Below are 26718 nucleotides of genomic sequence, written 5' to 3' on the forward strand. Positions count from 1 at the left end.
CTGAAATGGAGAGGTAACTCTCAATATTTTTTTTTTTCGTTGGCTGAAAGAAAAAGATTCTGAGCGTTTTAAGGTTCCAGTTTTTCCTGGTCATTCCGAAGTATCATATATATATATATATATATATATATATATATATATATATATATATATATATATATATATATATATATATATATATATATATATATATATATATATATATATATATATATATATATATTGCGTCAAACTGAATTTATATTGAAACGTGAAAAAGAAGTAAGTAGATGGATCAGTGACAATCCTCTTACGCCTGATAGGTTTCAAATTTTACACTGATGGTGAGAGAACTGGCAAATCCTTTTTTGACTAAAATAAAGGTTTCTATATTTACTCTCTCTTTCCATGCTAACAATGATAGCATTATGCCTTCTTGGGCCCAGTCACAAGCCGGTATGAAATCCCTGCTTTTAAAAGTATTTGACCAAATAGTGTGAAATCAATGCTTACTTTCCAAGCATTTTCCAAGCAAGAACTAAAAAAGACACCAGTGACCAGTGTATATTGTACGGTTCTTATATTCTTGCTTTTTGGAATTCCGGACGTGCTCCCAACCGCTTCACGAATTTGCGAGTGCGCGTTGGGAACAAAGTTCGAATTCCAAAACGAAAGAGTGCAAGAAATCATTTATTCTACCCCTCAAACGATTCCTATTTCGTCATCTTTGAATAAAAAACCTCTTGAAAAACATCCAAATTATAGATACTTCTTTATAAAGAATCTGATTTTAGTGAAATTTACGCTTGAAATCCTGACGTCACAAATTATTATTGTAAACATGATATCATTACGCGTTACTATTTAGGGTGTTGGTGATGATGATGATGATGATCATGATGATGATGATGATGATGATGATGATGATGATGATGATGAATTTGCTGTTGATGTTGTATTTTGTTGTTCTTGACGATCTTATTTTGTTTTGTTGTTGTTAATATTGATGTTGTTATTGGTCTTCTTGTTCTCGTTATCAACGTTCATTTGCTTTCATGAACAGCTCATAGTTAAGTACACAACAATAAGAAAAATATGGTAGGGCTGGTGTAAGGATATATTTTAAAATGGTAAAATTGATGTTTGAGGAGAGAAAATTGTTAAGAAAATAGAATTTCACGAGGAACTTATGCAATGATTCTTAACAGGGCAAGAATTGTGTCTAGTGTGAGTTGTTAATTGACAAGCGCATATTAGGCAATAATATTTATTTTATAGGAATACATAAATACAATAAATATATTTTATTGTCCAAGGAATACAACAGGCAATTATTAACACGTCTTTTATTACGTCGTGATCTAAACGAAATAATATGTTCAGGCTGCATTAAGGAGAATTACAAAGCAGGGGAATGCAAGATTTTAATCAAGTGCGTGAACTAAAAACAGTAATAAAGGTTTGAGTTAATCTTGTTTTTATTCCACAGCATAAAGATTTTAAACTCTAAAAATTAGATGAAAATATATAAGGAAAATCGTTGTAAGCTATATTATAGATGTTTACAATCGTTGTTTAACAAATTGGCAGTTAAATCCTTCTTCATAATAATCTAAATAACTTTCATTTTATATATCCATGGGAACATCGCATGTCATAAAAATCATATTTAAAATTTAAACAAAAATCCCAAGAGTTAATAACTTGATGATGATGATGGTGATGATGATGATTATGATTATGATGATGATGATGATGATGATGATGATGATGATGATGATGATAATAATATAATAATAATAATAATAATAATAATAGATAATAATAATAATAATAATAATAATAATAATAATAATAATAATAATAATAATAATAATAATAATAATATAATAATAATAATAATAATACTATAATAATAATAATAATAATAATAATAATAATAATAATAATAATAATAATAATAATAATAATAATAATAATATTAATGATAAATATAATAATAATAATAGTAATAGTAATAATAATAATAATAATAATAATAATAATAATAATAATAATAATAATAATAATAATAATAATGATGATGATGATGATGATGATGATGATGATGATGATGATGATGTTAATAGTTGTGCTGCTTAAATGCATATAGTTTATTAGACACACACACACATACAGAGAGAGAGAGAGAGAGAGAGAGAGAGAGAGAGAGAGAGAGAGAGAGAGAGAGAGAGAGAGATATGGAGAGAGAGAAAAATTTCCTCTAGTTTTTATATGCAAATATGAGAGATTTACACAAAATGAAATAACATTATAGATATACCTACGTCCATGTGGTTAAAATTTGATGCTTTTGATTTCAACTAAAAATAAATCAGAAAAAAATGTTATGCTTCGATAAATTAAATGACATAAGATTAATGATTGTTAACATAATTTTGGGTTTCACCATTGTCAAAACAAATTAAGCGATTATACATGTAAGAAAACTAGAACAAACGGATGGATTGTGAGAGGGGTTTAACTAGTTAACTGCCATACTTTGGAAAAACATGTATTTTAAAATGTTGCCAGAAAACTCGTCCTTCAAATATCGATCGATTTAAATGCCAATCATCTTGGCAAAAACCCTCAAACTTGAGACTAAAGAAAGACTTTGCGAGGTCCCAGGTTTGAGAGTTTTTGCCAAGACAAGAGTCGTTTTAATCGATCGATATTGGAAGGACGAGATTTCTGGCCAAATTTTTAAATACACGTTTTTTTCCCCAGAGCATGGAAGTTAACTGGTTAAAAATAGACTAGACAAAAGATGTTGTGTGTAAATCGTCGACAAGTTGTCAGTAGGGAATCGACACCGCCGATATCCAGCTTCAAGGTAAACCCAAAATTATTTGTGTCAGTGCATGACATAATCAGTCTGAAGGTGAAAATTTGGAATAATTTTTTTTTCATTTTCTGAAAGATTATGCTCCCCAGAGCATTTCAATCTTTATTTAAAATAAATCGGATGAGTTTTTATGAAGTAATGGTCGGACGTATGGGAAAGATATCCAGCAACATTTCTCAAATTTCATACTTTTTCAAATAAAATAGCTTTAAAAAATATTTATAGAAGTGAAATTAAGCTTTGATATTTCCCGACGATGTACAAAAAAAAAAAAAAAAGGTTGATTTAATCATTTATGACAAAAATTCGTTTTAGATAAAAATTGACCTTCTAACTAAACTTGGCAATATCTCAGTTCAAACCTTTTCACCATCCGACTGATTATGTCGTTCACTGTAACATTTGGTTGGAGTTGGGTTAGGTGAGGCAAGCTTGTGGACGAGCTACAAAGTAGTCATTCAGAGCCATTGGGCCCATGGACCCGGAGTTTATCCCGATTCTATAGCGTGAAATGGACAATAGCAATTACATGAAAACCTTTGGATAAGGATGCTGGTGCATCGCAAAGGACTTTTCTCCAGATCCAACTAACCCAAATCACTGACAGGGGGAAAGGGGTCAGAAAAAAAAATATCGGCTTCGTCCGGGGTTGATTTCTGAAGTTTTGCGTATGAAGCTAATGATCTACCAACTGAGATATTTATTGAAGGATGTATTTCTTCTATATGCGTTTTAAGACGTTTTTTAAAGAATTATATTTTATCACTGCCTTTGGTTTGTCTTGAAAGGGAATTTCAGAAAAGGGATGCCAAATATTCAAACGACTGATCGTCGATTTTGCGAGGCATTTTTGGCCTCACGAGAATGCGATTATCATTATCAATGGTTTTCCTAGTTGAGTTTGTGTATGTCGACTTTTATTCTATTTTTGGTTTAGACAGATCATAATCAAACTAAAATATTCTTTCGGCTGATTGTTTGTTGATTACATTATATTTATTCTCAAAGAATGCAACATACTTAAATGCGCATAACATTAGCAGATCTGATATTCAAACACGGTTAGCTGGCTTGATTTAACATTGTTGTGATGGACAATATTTTGCGTTGGTTTGAGAGTATTTCCATTAGAACAATGAGCCTATGACAATTTGGGTTATCAGACCTGAAAAAAATGTACAAATCCCACTAAACCATTGTCGGGCTTGGTCAAAGTGCATATAAATAATACCAATAATAATAAGATAATAATAATAATAATAGTAATAATAATAATGATAATAATAATAATAATAATAATAATAATAATAATAATAATAATAATAATAATAATAATAATAATAATAATAACAATAATAATAATAATAATAATAATAATAATAATAATAATAATAAGAAGAAGAAGAAGAAGAAGAAGAAGAAGAAGAAGAAGAATAAGAATAAAATAATAATAATAACAATAATTATATAAATGATAAATATTATAATAATAAAAATAATAATAATAATAATAATAATAATAATAATAATAATAATAATAATAATAATAATAATAATAATAATAATAATGTTTAGAAACATGACAAGTTTTAACTTTGCTTTTAAAGACTTCGTCTTTAGCATAAATACTTAAATTTCCCAGCAGAAAACACCTGGGACAAAATGAGTACAGTTTACTATGACCTTGTAGAGATCATATTTGAAAAGAAGCCAGTTGTTAAAAGATGGCGGTTCACAGACATCAAGTCTGGAGGAAAATAAAGCCAAACTGTTCTACAGTCATAAGGCGGACAGAGGGAGGTTTCTGGCAGATTCTAGATTTTGGTGATGTTTTAAGATTGCGCTATTCAGAATAGTATTCTTACCCATGTACATATTACGTCAGAGAGAGAGAGAGAGAGAGAGAGAGAGAGAGAGAGAGAGAGAGAGAGAGAGAGAGAAAGAGAGAGAGAGAGAGAGAAAGAGAGAGAGAGAGAAAGAGACAGACAAAGAGAAACAGATAGTTAGATAGATAGATAGATAGGTGGATAGATAGATAGATAGATAGATAGATAGATAGATAGATAGATAGATAGATAGATAGATAGATAGGAGAGAGAGAGAGAGAGAGAGAGAGAGAGAGAGAGAGAGAGAGAGAGAGAGAGAGAGAATTACAAAATTAGAGTAGAAAAATTAATGATGTTTTTACTTTAAATTAATGCATTCTGAGAAGATCAATTTTTTAAAAGTATAGATACAGCCTTTTGCTTTTGGAAATCACTAATCATTTACTTAATAAATATAGAGCTTACCTGAAGTAAACATACTGACAATGTGCAATTCATTTGAATCGACATTACCGTCATTTATTCAATAATCTTTGCTATCTCCTTTGTTCTGTTTATTCTTTATGTAGCTTATTTCATTCTTTTTAAAAATTAAACTATTTTGTATGAGTCATCAAAACAAACTCATTACAACTGTTATATTATGATGGTTTATATAGGCGTCATGCTTTACTCTACACGTAAAAAGCTGCTGTTGGTTTGAGACCTTCTGTGAAGCGCTTTGAGCAAAATTTAGCGTTTATCGAGCTTTATAAAAGCTCACATCTTTTATAATATGACGCGGTGCTTAAAAGTCACCTAAATTTAATGAGAATAGTGTAGATAGTAAGATGTCAAATTTTGTAGGACAGTTTCTAATTACTTGCTCTCAAATATCATTTGGTAAATTTGTCTCTGTTCTTATTATTTGGGGTAAGTATTGCTATTTCTTTTTTTTTTTTTTAAGACGGAGAAAAAGGGAATTCTTATATTTGACCTATCAAGAGTCGCATTCTGGACAGACACGTACGGTATTTTAAAATGTGGCCAAAAAACTCGTCCTTAAAATTTCGATCAACTTAATTGACCATCGTCTTGGCAAAAAAACAAAAACAAAAAAAAAACAAAAAACAAACAAAGAACCCCCCACCCCCCTCCAAAAAAAATCCCGCTCAAACCTGGGACCTCGCAAGAATTTTGACCAAGATGAGCATCATTTAAATCGATCGATATTTGAAGGACATGTTTTCTAGCCAAATTTTCTAATACGTGACTCAGCGGTACGGCCTTTGCTTCGTACCAGAATAGGTACCGAGTTCGATCATACGCCGCTGCTGTGTGGCCTTGAGCAAGTCACCTCTCCCTAACTCAATTTGCGGTGCTGCACTGCGGCTGACGCCTGGGTTATTCCAGTCTTCACTTGGAATAGACCCTAGAAACAAATTTCCCCTATGGGACGAATATAGGAAATTTTATTATTATTTTTTTTTCAGAGTACGACAGTTAAAGAAAGGGTTAAAACCATATCCGTATGTCATAATACAATTGCAACCATGCCAATTCTATTAACATGGAGAATAAATGTTTTACATTGATTTTGTAATACGAGACCGAAAAGAAGGTAAACTAATTTCAAAAACCCAAAATAGATTGAAAGAAGAACACAAATTCAACCCTCTGGTGCTTAAGTTTGTTCTTACCTTGTAATGCTTGAATTAAGGAACGAATGGTAACGATTACTGAATAATTGAGGCATGTCGTTCTTTGTTAAAGTGCAATAGTTAAATATGAACCAGATTAAATTTATTTAAATTGTTGATTTATAAAAGATATTGCTGCACAATTCTCAAAATCTCTCTTCTTTAAGTTAAGAAATTAAGGAGCAGGCACCAGATAAAGATCTGAAGTGTGTATGAAAGGTGCCAGACAAAGCAAGAAAGAAAAATAGAAGAAAAATAAACCATCCCAAAAAATCAGTCTACCTCGATTGGGAATTGAACCTCACATATATTTACTATAATCATATGAAATCATGATCTACATTTATATTATTGCAATGGTATATATTGTTTGCTTGTTTTTTAATTATTTTCTTTTTCATGTGGATTCTGATTTTTTTTTCTGGTGAATCTGGTTATAACTACATATTTAACCGTTTTCACAAGAGAAAAATAACAATTAGGCTTCATTTAAGTCGGTCATTGTTACTTTTCTAATTATGTAAACGATAATAAATAAGATCGGATTAAAGTAAAATCTTGCTCTACGTTGTTAAAAAGGGTGTTTTTATTTTCTCGTCCCAGTGTCCCCCGCCCTCCGCCTTGTCATCGTCGTCGCCGTTATTTTTGTTGTTGTTGGTGGCGGTGTTGGTGATATTGGTGATAGTGTGGTTTCAAATATCTACCCTTTATTATTTTTTGTATTTTCCTCCATGAAAGGGAGCAAAAGTGAAATGCTAAAAAAAAACAACTGATTCCCAATTCATTGGAAGTGTAAACCCACTCTTTTTCCGGAAGACTGGATACGTATCTTGTGTAATAGATCTTCTGGTTACAGAATGATCGCATTTTATTTTCTAGTTCAAATAATATATGCTGGTCGTCAATAAAGATACATCCTCGCTTTTTTACGCCCCTTAATCTTAAGAACCTGTCTATACATCCTGCTACTAAAATAATTATGCCACCTGATGATTTAGTATGTAACCTATTCATTATTAGAGATTGGTTACATAAATAATAAATAATAATTAATAGAATTTCTACAGCGCATAACTATGATTTCTCTGCCCTATTAATTGAGTCAATGTCCTCTGGCGTTGAAGATTCGAACTGACTCATCAATATACTAAAGCCGTAAGATCTCTCTATGGCGACACACTATGCTATAATGTTGATAAGAGGGACGAATATGGAGGTCATTCCTCATTCGTTTTTGTGGAACGTTTGCCACAAGATTGTTATATCTTTTGATGCCAAAGCCCCAAATTAGGTCGCAAAATGGGTACCAAACAGATAATTTATATTTTTCACCAAAAAATATTGCTTTTTAACCCATAACGACGATACAAAATGATTAAAACCGACAGTATAGGTAATTAATTTTTTTTTAAAAGAAAAGACCCAAACCGCTGCCTTAATTGTGTCAATGTTCTCTGGCATTCAAGATTCGAACTGACTCATCGATAAACTTTGACCTGATTTTCAATATTTTATATCCTCGTAAAATATGTGTCCTTTGTCACGTTCTTGTTTTGCAATCTTAACACAAAATCAATCAACATCATCGGATTACATTTAAAATGTAATCCTGAGAGTTAAGCTGGATTGTAAAATAAATAAATAAATAAATTTAAAAAAATAAAAAATAAATAAAAATAATATTCCCTTTATTCATCCAAGAGGGGAATTTTTTCTCTAGGGTCTATTCAAGGGAAGACTCGAATAACCCAGGCGTCAGCCGCAGTGCAGCGCCACAAATTAATTGATCTAGGGCAAGGTGATTTGCTCAAGGCCACACAGCGCAGCGGCGGGTGATCGAATTTGGTACCTTCCGGCCACGAAGGTACCGCTGAGTCACGCTGCCCCAAAATGACAAGAATTAAAGAAAAAAAGAAGGGAAATAATAAAAGGAGCTTCACATACGTTTTCCGTGACGAATAGATATAGCTATTGATTTTAATCCTTTTAATTGAGCTTTATATAGCGCAATATCCTCTAAATTTGCTCAAAGCGCTTTACAAGGGGTCCCTTGTCAACAGCAACATTTAACATGTAGGACGGGACATGACGCCTGTTACACCTGAGTACAGTGAGAGAATGTGAGCAAAGAGCCTTTTCCAAGGACTCAACTATGCGCCGAGCACGAAGCTCGAACCCAGGACCTTCCGATCCGAAAGCGAGTGTCATACCACTAGACCACATAGCCGCACAATCGGCACAAAACTCCTGAATTAATTTTGACCAGAGGTGAGAGAAGAGGGCAGGAAAAGCAAAAGTCAATGACAAGCATAACAAAAACAAAAAAGAGGTGAGGTGGGGGGGGGGGGGGGGGGGGGGGGGGGGAGGAGGGAAGGAGGCAGAAGGTCGTAGGACTTTCCGCCTCTCTCTTCCTCCCCATGTTTCCTATCCTCTTTTCCCACCGCCTCTCTTTTACATCGTCCCCTTCCTCATCATCATCATCATCATCATCATCATCATCATCATCATCATCATCATCATCATCATCATCATCATCATCCTGCAGGCAGAAAAGTTGAGTATTTTACTTAAACCCATATTATCAATATTGCCGTACTCCGAAACAAAGAAAATAACACGCTTAAAAAAAATTTGGCTAAAAACCTCGTCCTTTATTTATTACAGTTATTTAGTTATTTATTCAGATAACCATTTACTTTATTTATTTATTTATTCGTTTTTTTTATTTGATTAACTTTTTATTAATTTACTAATTTATTTTGTTGTTTAGAATCATTTGAATATTTAGTTAATTTTCCCCTGGCATTGCAGTTTTAGAATCTAAACTTGAATAGCAACATAATATTATTAGTTTACCACAACCTGCTTAACAACCTGTCATATATGTCAACATAACCAGATGACACAATCATCATTTTTATTTCTATTTTATGCTAAATGTAGATTGTCAGCGATATTCACGGCTAGCTAGAATTATTTTTTTAAAATGTGCAACCCCTTGATTTTTCCATATTGGAATTGTTACAACATTTAACCAAAATTAATAAAATCTATACTGATGTCATGACAAGCACCCATCAAATCGAGTCGATTTTGATTCGCACAAAGAGGACCAGTGTAACGTAACAATCGCTTTGGACACAAATAGGCAATATGGCAACACTTTGTCACGCTCTTACCTTTGTCGAAGTCAGACGAGTCATTTGCAATGTAAACATGTCAATGACGTCATAAGTCTAGTTGTAATCATCCAACCTTTCCGGGCCATAGAACAGATTAGTTTTTTGTTTTTTTTTTTTTTTTTTTCTTCTTCTTCTTTCTTTCTTTTTGGATAGGTCACCCGTACAGCAGCAGGTGACACGGTAAGTGTAAAGAATTTACCCACGACAACAATGATTAGGATTCGTTGTCGACACTCGTCGCAGCAGGGTTCAAGCAAAGCTTATAGACACGAAGAGGATTATTTTCTTGGCGAAATCACTTATTCGTGATTGCTTGTGTTTTGTATTAACAACGTAACATCATCTAACAAAACCTGCTCGAAAGCGATTAAGGAATAAATATCTATTAGCCACAGGATATTATTATTAGTATTGGAATGCATAACCGCTTTCGGTGATTTCGTCTATGAGAAAATATAAATAAATGCTTTATCATATTGATAATTTATTTACGATATTGCGTGTCAGTTGTTTTGTTTAATGATATTGGGTAATTCAAAACTGATTAACTTTTATGAGTTTGTATCTGACGGATGAGCGAAGAAGCAACAATCATCATCGTTAATGTTGTTGTGTAGGTTTATTGTCAATTGGATATTCGGAACAGACAATGGCTTTCATTGAATCCAAGGACATGAAATAGACCAAACCAATCAATTACAAGTTTTCATTTTCCATAGAATGGAATAACATTATGCGATAAGACTGTAAGTAGCATTATTATTTATTTAATCGTCATCGTAAAAGGATTCATAATGTTGTGTTTATGATGTTTTTAATTTTAAAAAATAGTTAAACCCCAGGATTGAGAAACATCAAATTTTGCCGTCATTTTAAAAAAGTTTAGATCTACGTTTATAGTTAAATTTATCTATTTTTCTAATTTCTTTTTTATTTGTTTCTCTTTGTAAAAATCGAGACCCTCTATTAACTTTAAAAAAAAAACAAAAACATATTTACCATTTTATGCATGTCTTCCTTGTCAACGTATTTATATATATATATATATATATATATATATATATATATATATATATATATATATATATTGATCTTAAAATGATATAAAGTCTTCAACTCCGTATGTTATTTTTTTTTTCTTTAATTTTACAATGGAGTTAGTCTCTACTAGCTATACTTAAAGGGTTAGACGCACAGTGGGCTGACCACCTGTTTGATAAACACCGACATAACATTGTCTCTTAAATTTATGTAATTGAAATAACAATAATGAAATCCATGCTCTCACTTGAATATTAGGGAAGTTATAAATTAAAATAGTCATATCCATTGAGTAAGAACTATACAACTTTTACTGATAATACGATTTGCGGTTTGTCCGTTGGGCAGACCTGCCTACTACTAGGAAAATTTCGTAGTAATACGGATTTTTTGGTCCTAATTGATACTTATATAAAGATCTTTAATTCAACAAACTTCTTGCAAACGAAGTTTTATTGTCAGAGCTAGTATATAAAGGAGTTTAGGCATTAATTTAATGTCTTTAAAAACTTGAGCTTTTATATAGCGCAATATCCACTTAATGTGCTCAAAGCGTTTTACAAGGAGTCCTTGATCAACAGTAACATGTAACATGTAGAACGAGATATAAACGCCTGTTAGGTGATATTACAATTTTTTTTTCGACAGAGACAACGCTGCTAACAGCCAGGTACTCATTTTACACCTGAGTACGGTGGGAGAATGTGAGTAAAGAGCCGTTTCCAAGTACTCAACTACGCGCCGAGCGAGGCTCGAACCCAGGACCTTCCGATCCGAAAGCGAGTGTCATACTACTAGACCACATAGCACCACAACTATCGGTGTCTACTATGTCATTACCCATGAAAACTACGAATGTTTCCAATTCCAAGTAGGTAGGTCTACCGTAGGTTAACAAGCACTACCATTTTGAATAAGATCAAACCTTGAACGCGCTGACCTTAAAAACTATCGGTCCGTTTCTATTTTCCTGTTTGTAACTAAGACACTGGAGACGGTTGTATTGAAATATTTCAAATACTACTTATTGAATGACAAACGATATCACAGGAAAATTCCTGTTAGTTTATAGACAGTGTCTTATTACAGAAATCGCTTTTATATCAATTATTAAATAAATAGAAACGGAAGTCAAAAACTAAAATATAATGAAATTCCCTCTTTTTATTCACAATGGGAAATGCGGTGTTTCTTTTTTTTTTTACGAAACCCGCCGATTTACACTTCACTGAGTCCCAGGTTCACTCCCCACTACTGCCTACTTCCCATAACTTTGTCGGGTTTCGGCGGGTTTTGGTGGGTTTCGGTGGGTTTCGGCGGGTTTCGTAAAAAAAGAAACACCCTGGGAAATGTGTCTGTAGGATCTGTTCCAAGGGAAGACTGGAATAAACCAGGGGTCAGCCGCCGCAAAGTGATCTTGGGTGAGGTGACTTGCTCAAGGCCAAACAGCATGGCGGGTAGTTGAACTCGCTACCTTTCGGGTGAGAAGCAAAGACCATTCGGCTGAGCCACGCTGTCCCAATTATATTAGACTCTCAATCGATATTGTCGAAGGAACGATTCCTACCGTGTAAGATTTATCGGCAGCGGAGCGTTGACGCAATTGCCCGTTCTAAGCCGGTTACCAGCTTGCTCAAGCAATTTTCACTAATGTATCGCAATGGATTATATGTGACTCACTTCCTCAAAACGGTGTTAAACTGGACTTTCACAGCCAATAAGCATATGGAGCAGAAGTTTTTTCCTCGGTTTCTACTGCGTGAAACGGGCAATAGCAATTGTCTGCTACACTTTGGATAAGACACTTTCCCATCGCAAAAGTACTTTCGGCCAGATATAACAGACCCAGCGGTATTATGTTGGGATAATAATTTAGTGCTGAAAAACTGAGTCAACAGTCAAATATATGTAGCTCGAGTTAAATCTTTAAGCTTTATTTGAAGGAATGAAATTTGATTATATCTACTAAGCACAGACTAGGTAGCCTAGATTTTATTTAAATTACTTTACGATAAGTCTATCGCCCTCTCCAAAAGGTATAAAGCAATGTTCATCACGGTTTAACTCACTCAATCCTAGAGATATTTTCTACTTTTGAAAATGGAAAAAAAAAAAAAAGGATTAGAAATGAGCATGTACATAGAAAGTTTTATTCAACTACCATTAACATGCAAAAAGTAAAAAAAACAAAACATTGGCTTTGATATTACGCCTATAATTTGTCTCAGAAAAATGTAATAAATAGGCATGGGGTAAAAGTAACCCGGGTAAACTACGGATATAGTCGGTGTTAGTGTTAGGGTTGAGTGAGTTAACGATACAAAAGCCGGGATACGCTCCAGTTCCATATGACCGTTCTGAAAGACAATCTTTTCATTGTTTTAAGGCCTTCAAATGAGCAAAAAGCGTAAATGAAAACACGTGCCTGATGTGTGATTACAGCTTTATTGCTGAGAGAAAAACAAATACCTCAAAGCTAATTGGTAGAAAGAGTCAATGGCACTTACTGAGAGGACATAAATGGTAGACAAGTAACACGTTATGAACCAGTTAAATGGCGGACTCTGAAAAGAAACTCTTATTGAAAAATTTGGCCAGAAAACTGGTCCTTCAAAAATCGGTCGATTTAAATGACCCTCATCTTGTCAAAATTTCTCAAACCTGGGACCTCGCGAGGGTACATGTTTGAGAGTTTTTGACAAGATGAGGGTCATTTAAATCGACCGATTTTTGAAGAACGAGTTTTCTGGCCAAATTTTTAAATACGAGTTTTTCCAGAATACGACTGTTATTTGGTTAACGGTCAGTGACTAATTTGTATACATGGCGAAGAAGGGAATAATTGCAGGTGTAGAAATATATCAAAACTCCTCTGTTCTAGTACCTTGGTGACACAGATTTGTGACTTGACATCCCAATACGGTACAATGTCGGGATGAATCTGACAGTGAAAATTGAAATTATACACCAAATTATGATATCAAGGTCACGTGACCACAAAACAAAGAATGCTTAAAGTATATATTATTTTTACTCGACACAGCTAGAAAAAATTCAAACTAGTTTTGAAAATACTGCTTCAAAACGTATGCGTGGAGACAATTTTCACCGCTGAAAAGACATTTCAAATTTATAATGATATTATTATATTAAAGTAAAAATAGACAAAGAAACGTCTCGTGACATATGTGAAGTACGTAGTGGTCTCAAGATGAGTCATAATATGGTATTGTTTAAGAGGAAATAGATAGGCTTTAAAAACCTTTCAATGCTCTTTCTAACTTTTCGGGTTTCCCCTTTATCGATGGGTAGGAAATGTTTTGTTTATTCATCTTAACAACGCCACTACCACATTATCCCATTCATCTGTAGTGTTTCATTCATCCTGTTTATTGATAAAGGGGTAACGCGAAACGTCCATTCCATCTGTTTCGTAATTGAATTGAAGCGTACATTCAATTTCACATTGTTATTTATTTCTTCGAGCTTCGAGCAGCAACATTTACATTGTTAATTTGACAATTTTGAGGTTCATATCACTGTTCCAAATTATTGAATATCTAACACATAAATATGTTATGTGTCGTATTCAAGAATCTTAAAACAATTTTCATTATAAACAATGATTTGGCATCACCATCATCATCATTGCCTTTTTCACCCTGGGTCAGGGTATAGGCCACAGACAAACAGTTTCCATCCTTCTCTATCCTGAACTAACTTTTTTTTTATCTCATTCCAGGTCTTACCACTTCTCTGTATATAAATTCTGTAATTCCAGAAACTCTTCGGTCGCCCAAGCTAAAAAAAGGATTTGGTTTGTCTGTCTGCGTTTCTGTAACGGTTTGAGTTTAACGGAAAGGGGTGTTATCAACATTTGAGAGTTTCAATTTAACACTATACAAAACGCAAATAATATCCAACGTCATGGTTTAATTTTCATCGCAATAATATAATTTTTTTTAAAAAGCAAAATAAATTGAGCTTTATATAGTGCAATATCCACTAAATATGTTCAAAGCGCTTTACAGAGTGTCCCTGGCCAACACGTAACATAGAACGAGACAAGACGCCTGTTAGGCGATATTACAATTCTTCCGACAAAGACAACGCTGTTAGCGGACAGGTATTCGTTCTACGCCTGAGTACGGTGAGATAATTTGAGTAAAGATCCTTTTTTACTTGGACTCAGCAATGCGTCGAGCAAGGCTTGAACCCAGCATCCGAAAGCGGATGCCATACCACTAGACCACATAACCATACATGATAAACTCTCATATTTCAGATTAACTTGATGATAATATACGATTCTTTTATTTCTTTGTATTTATTAAACGAGATATTTTTATCATGCCCAATATACCACGAGTTTGCGAGTATGTGTTATTGCACGATAAAAAATATAACGAATTTAATAAATACAAAGAATTGAAAGTATACGTTTTTCCACCCCACCAAGTAAGATTATTAGATTTTTGTGACCAATTGTATAATTCAATTCGCCATAATTTGTATCTTTCTCCATCTGAATGAATGACAATTTGATCCTAAAAATAAAAACGTTGGATGTGTATTCATGCGCATTAAAAGATTATTTATAATTGCCAATCAGCTGTCTTTCACACCTTATTTCACATCAATAAAATGTGCGAAAATATTCTGCGATCGTTGAATAACATTTTTATTCAAAGCGTTCAAAGCACATTCAAAGATTACGTATTTACTAAGAAATGATAGGGTTTTACAATGAGAGGGTTGAATAAAGTCACTTTTGAACGGTTTCCTGTACATTGGGGTATGTTTGAGTAGTGTTTGTGATTATGTGTATGCATTGTCTATCAGTACACCTCGGCAAAATATTAGTGTATGAGTCACATTTGTATAGTATATTATTATGTTATCTTGTATTTCGAGTTATGGTTGAATTGTGGTTGTGATTATGTGTATACATTGCGTGTCATTATTCACCTCGGCAAATAATAATTTGAGGACATGAGTCACATTGGTATATATATTATTGTTATCTTGTATGTAGAGTGCGGCTATGTGGTCTATTAGTATGACACTCGCTTTCGGATCGGAAGGTCCTTGGTTCGAACCTCGCTCGGAGCATAGTCTTTTTGTTCTGTATGTTGGACCTCTGTCTAAAATCATCAGAAGTTTCGGTCTGTCTTACCACCAATATCCTGATATACGCAATTCTACTGCGTTTCCAATACGAGAAATTTGCAAGAAGTATCAGCCAATAGTAAGAATTGTATCCAAAGTGTTAAGAAATGGATGAATGAGAACAGACTGAAACTAAATGATGATAAGACAGAGGTGCTGTATGTTGGGAACAGGAAGTGGAAAAGTGAAACAGATTTGAAGCTGGGGGATGCCTCCATTCAAATTGTTGATAAAGTGAACAACCTTGGCACATTCTTAGATCTGGACTGTCGATGGAGCATCAGGTTAATAATTTGGTTAGATCTCTCTTTTTTCCAACTAAAAAAGATTGCTTCCATTAGACGGTTCATATCTGAGGATGTGACCAAACACCTGGTTGGATTATTGCAATGCTCTGTTGTTTGGTGTTTCGCAATATAATCTGAGACGTCTTCAGATTGTCCAAAACAGCGCTGCCAGGCTAGTATTCATGAAGCGTAGGTGCGATTCTGCCAGACCTCTGCTTCATGACCTGCACTGGCTGCCTGTTGAGAAAAGGATTAAATTCTTGTACTTTAGTGTATCGTTGTCTTGAAGGTACTGCCCCTTCCTACATTTCGGAACTAATTGAAATATATTCAAAACCCCGCCCCTTACGTTCGGCCAGTGATTCCACCAAACTAGTTGTCCCTCGAATACGGAAAAATGCTGGACTGAGATCCTTTTCTCATTTCGGACCCTCTGTTTGGAACGCCTTACCACAGAACATTCGTGAAAAAGAATCTTTGTCTATTTTTAAACGTTCGCTTAAAACATATCTGTTTCGTTTTTAGTAGATGCTATGAGAAGCAAGATAGGTCTGTCTTTTCTATTGTGAGTTGTGTGTCTGGGTGTGTGTGTGTGTGTGTTTGTGTGTGTGTGTGTATGCTTGTGTGTGTGAATGAGTATGTGTCAGCCAAAGTAATTTGTAATTTAAGCGCTTAGAGTCTGGTGTCTCGGAGTTATAGCGCTTTATAAGTTTTCAGCATTATTATTATTATTATTATTATTATTATTATTATTATTATTATTATTATTATTATTATTATTATTATTATTATTATTATTATTATTATTATTATAGTCGAGTCCGTGGAGAAGGCTCTTTACTCACATTCTCTCACCGCACTCATGTGTAAAATGAGTACCTGGCCGTTAACAGCGTTGTATTTGTCCCAAAAAATTGTAATATCGCCTAACAGGCGTTATGCACCTACATGTTAAATGTTGCTGTTGACCAGGTACCCATTGTAAAGTGCTTTGAGCACGTTTAGTGGATATTGCGCTACATAAAATCTCATTTAAAAAAATAGAGTTATTGTCGAGAATTGTGGTTGTGTCTGTCAGCCTTTTGTGATCGTGATCAATTTATCTTATTGTAGCCTACAAGGAAAATCACTATTAAATTGTTTCTGTTTGTTTGATTGTATATATATATATATATATATATATTAATATATATATATATATATATATATATATATATATATATATATATATATAATCAAACAAACAGAAACAATTTAATCAGTGATTATATATATATGTGTGTGTGTGTGTGTGTGTGCGTGTGTGTGTGTGTGTGTGTGTGTGTTGAGTGGAGGAATGTGGTGGATAGAGAATTTTTGTGGCGGTGTAAAGCATAAAGTTATCAATGAGATATTCGCAGATATACAGGTAGGAAACAGCTCGTTGGAAACAGCCACATCAAATTAAACAGATAATGCTTTGTTTATGAATCATGTAATGAACAAAAGTGTTCCTACTTTTTATAATGATCATTACCAATAATATATAGTTATTGAAGATTATAATATAATATATCCGTCATGAAAACCGTGTTCGTCGTCGTAGCGTCGTCATCATCATCATCATCACCATTATCATCATCGTCGTCGTCATCTTCATCTTCATCATCAACACCAACAACATCTTAATTATTATTAATATTATTACTATTATTATTATTATTATTATTATTATTAGTACGAGTAGTAGTAGTAGTAGTAGTAGTAGTAGTAGTAGTAGTAGTAGTAGTAGTAGTAGTAGTAATAGTAGTAGTAGTAGTAGTAGTAGTAGTAGTAGTAGTAGTAGTAGTAGTAGTAGTAGTAGCGGCAGTAGTAGTAGTAGTAGTAGTAGTAGTAGTAGTAGTAGTAGTAGTAGTAGTAGTAGTAGTAGTAGTAGTAGCAGAAGTGTTATTATTATGACGGGCAGAAGATATGAGCATGCATATACCTTAATTTAAAATCTTTATTCATGACACTGATCTAAATGATAAACGGATCTCATTCTTTTGAAGAGAAAAAAAAAAAACAATGATAGCAAATCAATGCAAACAATCTCTTCTTCTTCTTCTTCTTCTTCTTCTTCTTCTTCTTGTCCTTCTTCTTCTCCTCCTCCTCCTCCTTCTCTTCCTCCTCCTCCTCCTCCTCCTCCTCCTCCTCCTCCTCCTCCTCCTCCTCCTCCTTTCTTCTTCTTCTTCTTCTTCTTCTCTGCACCCACCCATATAGTCTTCATGTTTGAATGAATGGCATGTTGGGGAAGGAATACTGTTGTCATCCTCAGCTCTGTCAAGAGCCCATACAGTTTAATCTACGTGTTGTACCAGGCCAAAAATCCTCTCTTATTGCAGACTTTGAGCAGGTCTGGAATATGCCATGGTGTCATCGTCTTCTTATTCCAAATTAATAATTTAAAAGATGTCAAGTTCAATGTTAACAAAATTATTTATCATTCGTGTAGAGTTTTTTTAATCATTGGATTTTATAACTGGAATAATGAAGGTTAAAAGAAACAACAATATTATCTGATTTCTGTATTATACTTAAAAGGCTAATTTTAAAAGATTTGGTCAGTTAGATCTTTTTTTTCTCTCACAGTCTCAATCGAACAAAGAGTTAAGCACAAGTGTATTAGGGGACAATACTGTGATGTCAAAATACTGGTAACAATCTCACTGAACGTGTGAATCCAGACCCCCGGAAAGCTGGATAAACAACTCGTGTAACTGATCTTCTGGTTACAGGGTGATGGTGTTTTATTTTGTAGCCTAAATGGATGCTGGTCTTCAATAAAGATCATCAATCCTCGCTCATTTACGCCCCGTAATCATACATCCTGCTACAAAAACAGTTATACCATCTTACGTTGCCTATTCATTGTTAGTCCTCCGACGGACTGGTTGGTTACACACACACTTCCAAAAGGGATTAAACCGGAAGAGATGAACGTGTTACGTCATGGCTTCTCTGCTCTTCTTCTCAGTGCAGCTGGGTCCATCCTGGTATTCTCTAAGGATGTACTCTATCGTCTGCTTTGGGCAACAACATGTACACACAAGCTAGTCTCAGCCAGGCCCCACTTTTTCTTGCTTCCAGCTGTTCTCCCAATTTTTGCCCGTGCTTTGTTCAGTGTTACCCATTCATTCTTGGTAAAAGTTGGGTCACATAATATAACATGTTTATAAAAATTATAGGAAAACAACCACGCTTTATTAATTTTCACGACATGAAAAGCACTTTGGAATAAAGTCATTATAGATAGATTACATATGCTCTACGCCTGAGAAATTTTTTTTTATCAGGGTTCAATAAAAAAAGATTACTTTTTGTTACCAGTTAACTGCCGTACTCTGGTAAGACACGTATTTAAAATATTTAGTCAGAATTCTCGCAAAGTCCCAGGTTGGAGGTCATTTAAATCGATCGATACACTATGAAAGACGAGTTTTCTGGTCACATTTTTAATACAGGTTTGTTTGTTTGTTTTTTTTGTTGTTTGTCTTTTTTACAGAGTTAGAAGGTTAATTAATATCCCAGTACCGCTTTGAGACGTTGGGTTACATTTAACATGTTTATAAAAAATATTGGAAAACAACCACGCTTTATTAATTTTTATTACAAGATAAAGAGTTTTGAATAAAAGACATAAATTATAGATAATCTATGCTGAGAAAAACGTAATCAAGATTCAATGAAAAGATTAGTTTTTGTCAATCAGTTAACTGTCGTACTCTGGAAAGACACGTATTTAAAATTTTGGGCAGAAAACTCGTCCTTTAAATATCAATCGATTTAAATGGCAAAAAAAAAAAAATCTCAAACCTGGGACCTCGTGAGGTCTTCCATCAAATCCCAAGTTTTGAGAGTTTTTGATAAGATTAGGGTCATTTAAAACGATCGATATTTGAAGGACGAGTTTTCTGGCCAAAATTTTAAATACGTGTCTTTCCAGAATACGGCAGTTAGCTGGTTAATGGATATTCGCTGGCCCATGCAATACAGACTAGACCCATGACGATAGAACTGATGTACTCTTAGCAGAAGAAAAAAAATACAAGTATTAAATTTGAATTTGAAAGTATTAAATATTAAATGTGACCCGCCATCTCAAAGCCGTAACATTGTGTCGGACATAGAAGGTACCGGAATATTATGTCGGACATACTAGGTACCGGGATATTAATTAACCTTTCAATTGCTGTACTCTGTTTTAAAAAAATCCTGTATCAAAAATTTGCCCAGAAAATTCTCCTTTCATGCAACACCTGACCCATGACGATAGAACTGTCGTACTCTTAGAAGAAGAAATAAAATACAAGTATTCAAGATTTTGGCCAGAAAACTCGTCCTTCAAAAATCAATTGATTAAAAGCCCCAGGTTTGATAGTTTTTGACACGATGAGAGTCATTTTAATTAAATGGCAGTTGAAGGAAGAGTTTTACGGCCAAACTTTTAGATACGTGGATTCTTTTTTATTTTTTTTAGAGTACCACAGAAAATAATAAAAAGATACGTTAGTGCCGTTATGTACAAGCTATTAAAATCTTTGCCTCAAGGGTCCTTGAACATTCAACGACAGTCGAATTATACGTGAAAATCAAAGGGTACCATTCCGCTGGTTTATACCAAAAGGCTGTAATTATACTTTTGTAAAATGTGCAGGGCTGACAAACATTTAATTTTGCACTTGTCTAAGAAAATCTTAAATTAAAATAACATAAAATTCCCTTTATTCATCCCATAGGGGAAATCTGTCTCTAGGGTCTATTCCAAGGGAGGACTGGAATAACCCAGGCGCAGTGCAGCGCCGCAGATTTAGTTAAGGCGAGGTGACTTGCTCAAGGCCACACAGCGCAGCGGCGGGTGATCGAACTCGATACCTTTCGGGTACGAAGCAAAGACCGTACCGCTAGAGCCACGCCGCCCCCATTAAAACTCCATTGTTGGAGGAGGCGAGAAGGCCGGGTGGATCTTGCCCCATAAGGACCCGGGTTCAAATCTCTTGCTGTCAGTATTTTGTCTTTTCACCAATCAAGAAACTTAACCCGCATTGCTGGCTTTTGGGTAGCTCTTCTGCGACTAAAGCTTGGGCAGTCTTCATGAATTTTATTCTTTTAGATTTAAATTTTATTTTCAATAGAACAGGGAAGATAATTTTCCTTTAGTATAAATAAATGATGGTTCTTTGGTCGCCTTGTGGTTTGACACTCGTTTTCTGATCGGAGGGTCCTGGGTTCGAGCCTCGCTCGGCCCTTAGTTGAGTCCACTGGAATAGGCTCTTTACTCACATTCTCTCACAGTACTCGGGTGTAAAACGAGTGCCTGGCCGTTAACAGCGTTGTCTCTGTCGGTAAATAATTGTAAGATCGCCTAACAGGCGTCATGTTTCATTCTACACATGTTACGCGTCATTGTTCGTCAGGGACCCTTGGTAAAGCGCTTTGAGCACGTTCAGTGGATTTTGCTCTATATAAAAGCTCCAGATCTTGCGCAAGTTTAATGAAATATATGGCATTATCAATGAGCAATTTTCGTCAAACAAAACTCGATCAATGCCACAGGGAAGCTCTTACAAATGAGAATGTTTTGATAGAAGGGGTCGAAAGTATCAATGAAAGATTGTGATCCGTATAAACCAACTGGCGAGAAGACTACCTTTTCTTAACAACGAGATGCCTTAGTTTGAAAGCCAATGCTGCCGTACTCTGGAAAAAAAACCCCCATAATATTTGAGAATTTGGCCAGGAAACTCGTCCTTCAAATATCGATCGATCTAAATGACCCTCATCTTGGCAAAAACTCTCAAACTTCGGACTTCGTGAAGTAAATTAGCTTGAATTCCTGCATATATTTTGTTTTCAAATAATAATAGGGACGCTCAAAATAATACATTTTTTGATAATAGATATACTTTAGAAAAATCGGGGTTTCTACTAACGGAAAGGGGTATAGATCTAGGTCTGAAAGCTGAACGCAATACTCTTCAACAGTCGTAACGTCACTTCCTTCCTAATGACGCATGGTAACTTAGTAACACTGGCTCTAAACTATCGGAACAATGGCGGACGTCCGTATGAAATATTTCTCCGGCGAGCATAAAAGCGTATCCAGAGGGAAAAAAACCCCATAAATTTGATCATGTTTTGACTTTTACACATTCTGATCACAAGGCATATGAAAAGTTCTAGCCAGCATGAAGAATATAAAGTAATAATTTTCTTTGTTTAGAACCAAGATGGCCGCCGTTGCCGGGCGTCGTGACATCAGACTACTGAATCCAATTATGGACCTGCTTTAACTTTGTTATAATGGACACTATTTTGCGTGTATTTCCATTTCAACAAAAGTCCAATTTGGGTTATCAGACCTGCAAATAAGTGCACGTCGATCTGAATAAATTTGTAATAATGGACATAGAATGATAAATAGAATTATACTCAAAAAATATGAAAAGAAAGATTAACGAATAAAATGATCATACTGGTTGTATTTTGACGTATGCGAATGTGAATATGTGAATGAATGTGTGTGTGTGGGTGTGTGTGTGTGTGTTTGTCTACGTGTGTGGTGTATGTGTGTTTGTGTGTGTGTGAGGGTGTGGTGGTTGGTACGTGTCTGACTGTCTAACTGTGCTTCGTTGAAATCGGCCATAAAAATGAATGGCCTCTCGGCGTACCAGAGCTGAATCACGGAACACACATTTTGATTGGGATTAGATCTGGCTGCAAACTGCAATCGGATTAGGCGGTCAATGCCTGTACCAAAGTCATCGTGTTTACTTCACCAGCCTTTCACTCGTGGTCACGGCGATCTAAGGTCATCGCTGATTACGGGAAAATATTATTTTAGAACGCCTGGAGTTATTCGGAATGAGTAAAGTGTGGCTGACGCACATTATTCCATATGATTACCCCTCCCCCCCCCCTCCCCCACCAAGATGACGATCAGATTTTTTCCCCCTACAGTTTAATAAAATTTAAATCACACACTGTAGCCTGGAACGGAAACGTTTAAGTAATTTCTAATGTGCGACTGGAACGTCCATGGTTCAGGTCTCGCTCTGAGCGGCGCTGAGTTGAAAATCTTTGGAAAAGGCTCTTTACTCACATTCTCTCACCGTACTCTGGTGTAGAATGAATATTTGGCCGTCAACAACGTTGTCTCGATCGGGGAAAAATTATGTAATATCGTCCAACAGGTGTCATATCTCCTTGTAAATGCTGCTGTTAGCTTGGGATCTCCTGTAAAACGCTTTGAGCGCGTTTAGTGGATATTGCTCTGTAAACATTGTCTAGGTTTTTCATGAAACTGGCTACGTAAAAAGAGCACAGACCAAAAAATCGCATCAAGTTTAGTTAGATTCATTAGTTTTCAAAGACTTTCCAAGAATGTGAAATATTAAGACATATCGGTGAACAAGCAACAATGCATATCGATAGGGAAAGGTTGCAACCTTACCTCTTTTATGCCTAGGTGCACGTAATATTATAAACAGGTCTGATAGCCAAACACAATTATGGGCTTGTTTCAACATTTTTGTAATGGAAATAGTTTGCGTTCGTTTGAGAAAGAATATTTCCATTGACAACAATGATCTCATTCAAGTTTGGGTTACCAGACCTCCAAATAAGTGCACGTCACCATATTATACTAATGGAGCTAGATCATGTGACCCAATACAAAGACCGTTTAAAAGCTAGTATTTTACAAGATGGTAAATCTTTAACATATTGTTTAATAGGTAAAGATTCCACAGAAGGTGTGAATAGGATCTTTTAGTAGCCTATTCTTTGGATTGGAACCCCATCCCCGCAAAAAGTGTTTATTCTCTATTATTCAACCGCTGTCCAAAATAGTAATGCGTATTGATATCAAATGTGCGATGATAATTTATGACATCAAATTATCAAGCGTTAACTTTCACTAAAATTAGATTTAAAAAAAGAAGTATCGTTTAAACCTTGTTAAACATGTCTTTCATTCAAAGATGACGAAATCAGAATCGATTAAGGGGTAGAATAAAAGATTTCTTATATTCATCCCTTTTTCGAACTTGTTCCCAACGGGCACTCGCAGACTCGTCAGCAGGTGGAAACACGTCCGGAATTTTAAAAAGGAAGAGTGTTATAATATTGTCTTCTGGCAGGTTTCTAATCACTTCATGTCTTTGTATTATCGCAATTTAATTTTTTCTTGAGTTGCCTTCCCACGTTGTCTTTAATTAAGTAATCTACTCCTAATTTTGTCTATTCTGCTTCCCCGCAATATATTGATAATATGCATTTAGATAAAATATTCATAACGTCCTCCAGTCGAATATACCAACACAAAAATATGTGTACCCTTAAACGTTTATAGTCTTGTTGATAAAATTTAGTGAGAAATCATTAATATGACTGTCTAAACACAATAACAAAAAGCGGAGTGACGTCAATTTCGTTCCAATGTTCTTGGATTCCCTGGTCCTCTTTTTTCTTGAGAATTTATACAAGGCTGATGCATGAAAACGTTAGATTTCGATAGTAAACAAGACACACAAGGCCTCTCTTTCCGTTTGTGACATATTATCGGAATTGTCATGCGCAGAGCAATATCCGTTTCAAAAGGAGTATTGGGTCTAAGTCCTTGGTAAGTACAACGTAGGTTGTGTATAATATGTACTATTCTTTACAAAATAGTTGCTAAAAATATTGATTTATTTTAAATCGAAGCAAGGAAATAGATATGTATCATAGAGCCTCGTTTGTTTGTTCTTTAGACAAAAAGAGTTACTTCCGGTGAACGGCCAACGAAATATAGGGTTTTGTTGACTATCTAGTGATATGTGATGAATACACACATTTCGCATTAACTAATGCCATGACCTTGATGATAATAATGAAAAAAAAATATGAACTTTCATTACGATTTTCAAATACAGCTCGATTGCTCGCAACAACTCTACATTCACAAGAATATCCACTTTTCGAACACAGATCGAGTGCTCGTTTCAAATTCAAATTCACAATTATCCACTGTTCGAAATCTGCATGATTGCTCGTTACAACTTCACATTCACAAACAAAACATTTGATTTCAGCATGTCCATGTTTTACGGCAGAAGTCCTTGATGTGAGATCACGATAGGAACATTTTTAAAAGGACAAACTAAACATTAAAAAATGCACCGTATCGCCTTCTCTACTTCTCTCTTTCAGTCTATTTCTACCTTCTCTCTCTTCCCCCTCCTGTCTCTCTCTCTCTCTCTCTCTCTCTCTCTCTCTCTCTCTCTCTCTCTCTCTCTCACACACACACACACACACACACACACACACTCAACCTATAAATCTATTTATGTTTCTCTTTGACTATTCGATTTTCTTGATTACATCTCTCATTTCCATCCCCCCCCCTTCTCCCCCCCCCCCTTCTCTCCCCCCCCCCCCCCGTCTCTCTATCTCTATCTTTCTCTCTTATTCAACTTCTTTATTCATTTATTTCCTCTTAGACTAGAATTCGATTTTCTTGATTACACTCTTTACCTCTTATTTCTATCCCCATGTCCTGTTCATTTTCACGTCCCCCCCCCTCTTTCTCTTTCTCTCTCTTACTCTCTCCCCCCTCCCCTCCTCTCTCTCTCACCTCTATTTCTAATTTTCTTTGGCTTTTTCTTCAAAGACCGCCTCTCAATAACGAAACACGACGGTAGATATGCAGTCAGCGTATTCGATGACGTTATCCTATAGATTTACGTCCTAATTGCTATTTTTTTATAGTAGCGACACCGAAAGTACTTGTCAGCTTGGAGGTCGCTCGCTTTGATGTAATCTGTACAAGCTTTTGGTATTAATCCTTTCGGAGAAATCTGACCCGTTTTGCCTTACAATGCCACGCATTCAATTATTTGAAATAATATATCCTTACTTTGAGATACGCGACGGGCCCTCTGGTTAACCAATTAACTGCCGTACTCCAGAAAGACACGAATTTATAGATTTGGCCAGAAAAATCGTCCTTCAAATATCGATCGATATAAATCTAACCTCCTCCTGCCAACCTCGCCGAGTCCCAGGTTTGATAGTTTTTGTTAAGATGAGGGTCATTTAAATCGATCGATCTTTGAAGGAAGCGTTTTCTGGTCAAATTTTTAAATACACCTCTTTCTGGAGTACGCAGTTAATTGGTTAATCGGAGGGCCCGTCGCGGATCTCAAATTAAGGATATATTATTTCAAATGACAACACTTCAACGACTAGGAATCTCATCAATTTCGGTTGATTCTCATTCGTCAAGGCAATAAATAAATATTACTCCGTTCACCACGTCATTAAGCAACTTCTGACATTTAGTAACGCTCAATGAAATGAATTTTATTGCTTCTGCGCCGGCGAGGACGTGAATTTATTACTTCTTTGTTTCGGGGGATCATTAAATCGTTCGATTACATTTATATTTCACCATTTACAATGATTATGCCTTTATGGATTTATAACACTTACCCTTTCGCGAGAATTAGCCACTGCCTAACTGATTTTTATTCTTACAATGAAGAATTTCTTTTTGTGTGTCCTCCACGTCTCGCTGCTACGGCTTTGAATAGAAACCTATTATCGATAGTTTCTATGAATCGATCAGATATTGATTGATTGATTTGCACGTGTGGTGATTCTATTATT

At 35.0% G+C, this 26718-nt stretch overlaps 1 protein-coding gene across 1 annotated transcript in view; it reads left to right on the forward strand.

Moving 5' to 3' along the window:
- Window positions 1-9694: 9694 nt before the first annotated feature.
- Window positions 9695-26718, forward strand: part of LOC144964916 (high affinity cAMP-specific and IBMX-insensitive 3',5'-cyclic phosphodiesterase 8B-like) — a 197547-nt gene continuing 180523 nt past the window's right edge. Inside the window, exon 1 of the mRNA XM_078899702.1 lies at window positions 9695-10299. The gene's annotated coding sequence lies outside the window, so the exon portion shown is untranslated. The remainder of the gene's footprint in view (window positions 10300-26718) is intronic.

The sequence above is a fragment of the Berghia stephanieae genome, chromosome 2, assembly GCF_034508935.2.
Source record: "Berghia stephanieae isolate SIO BIC M18660-M18661 chromosome 2, UCSD_Bste_1.3, whole genome shotgun sequence".
NCBI classification, from domain to species: domain Eukaryota; kingdom Metazoa; phylum Mollusca; class Gastropoda; order Nudibranchia; family Aeolidiidae; genus Berghia; species Berghia stephanieae.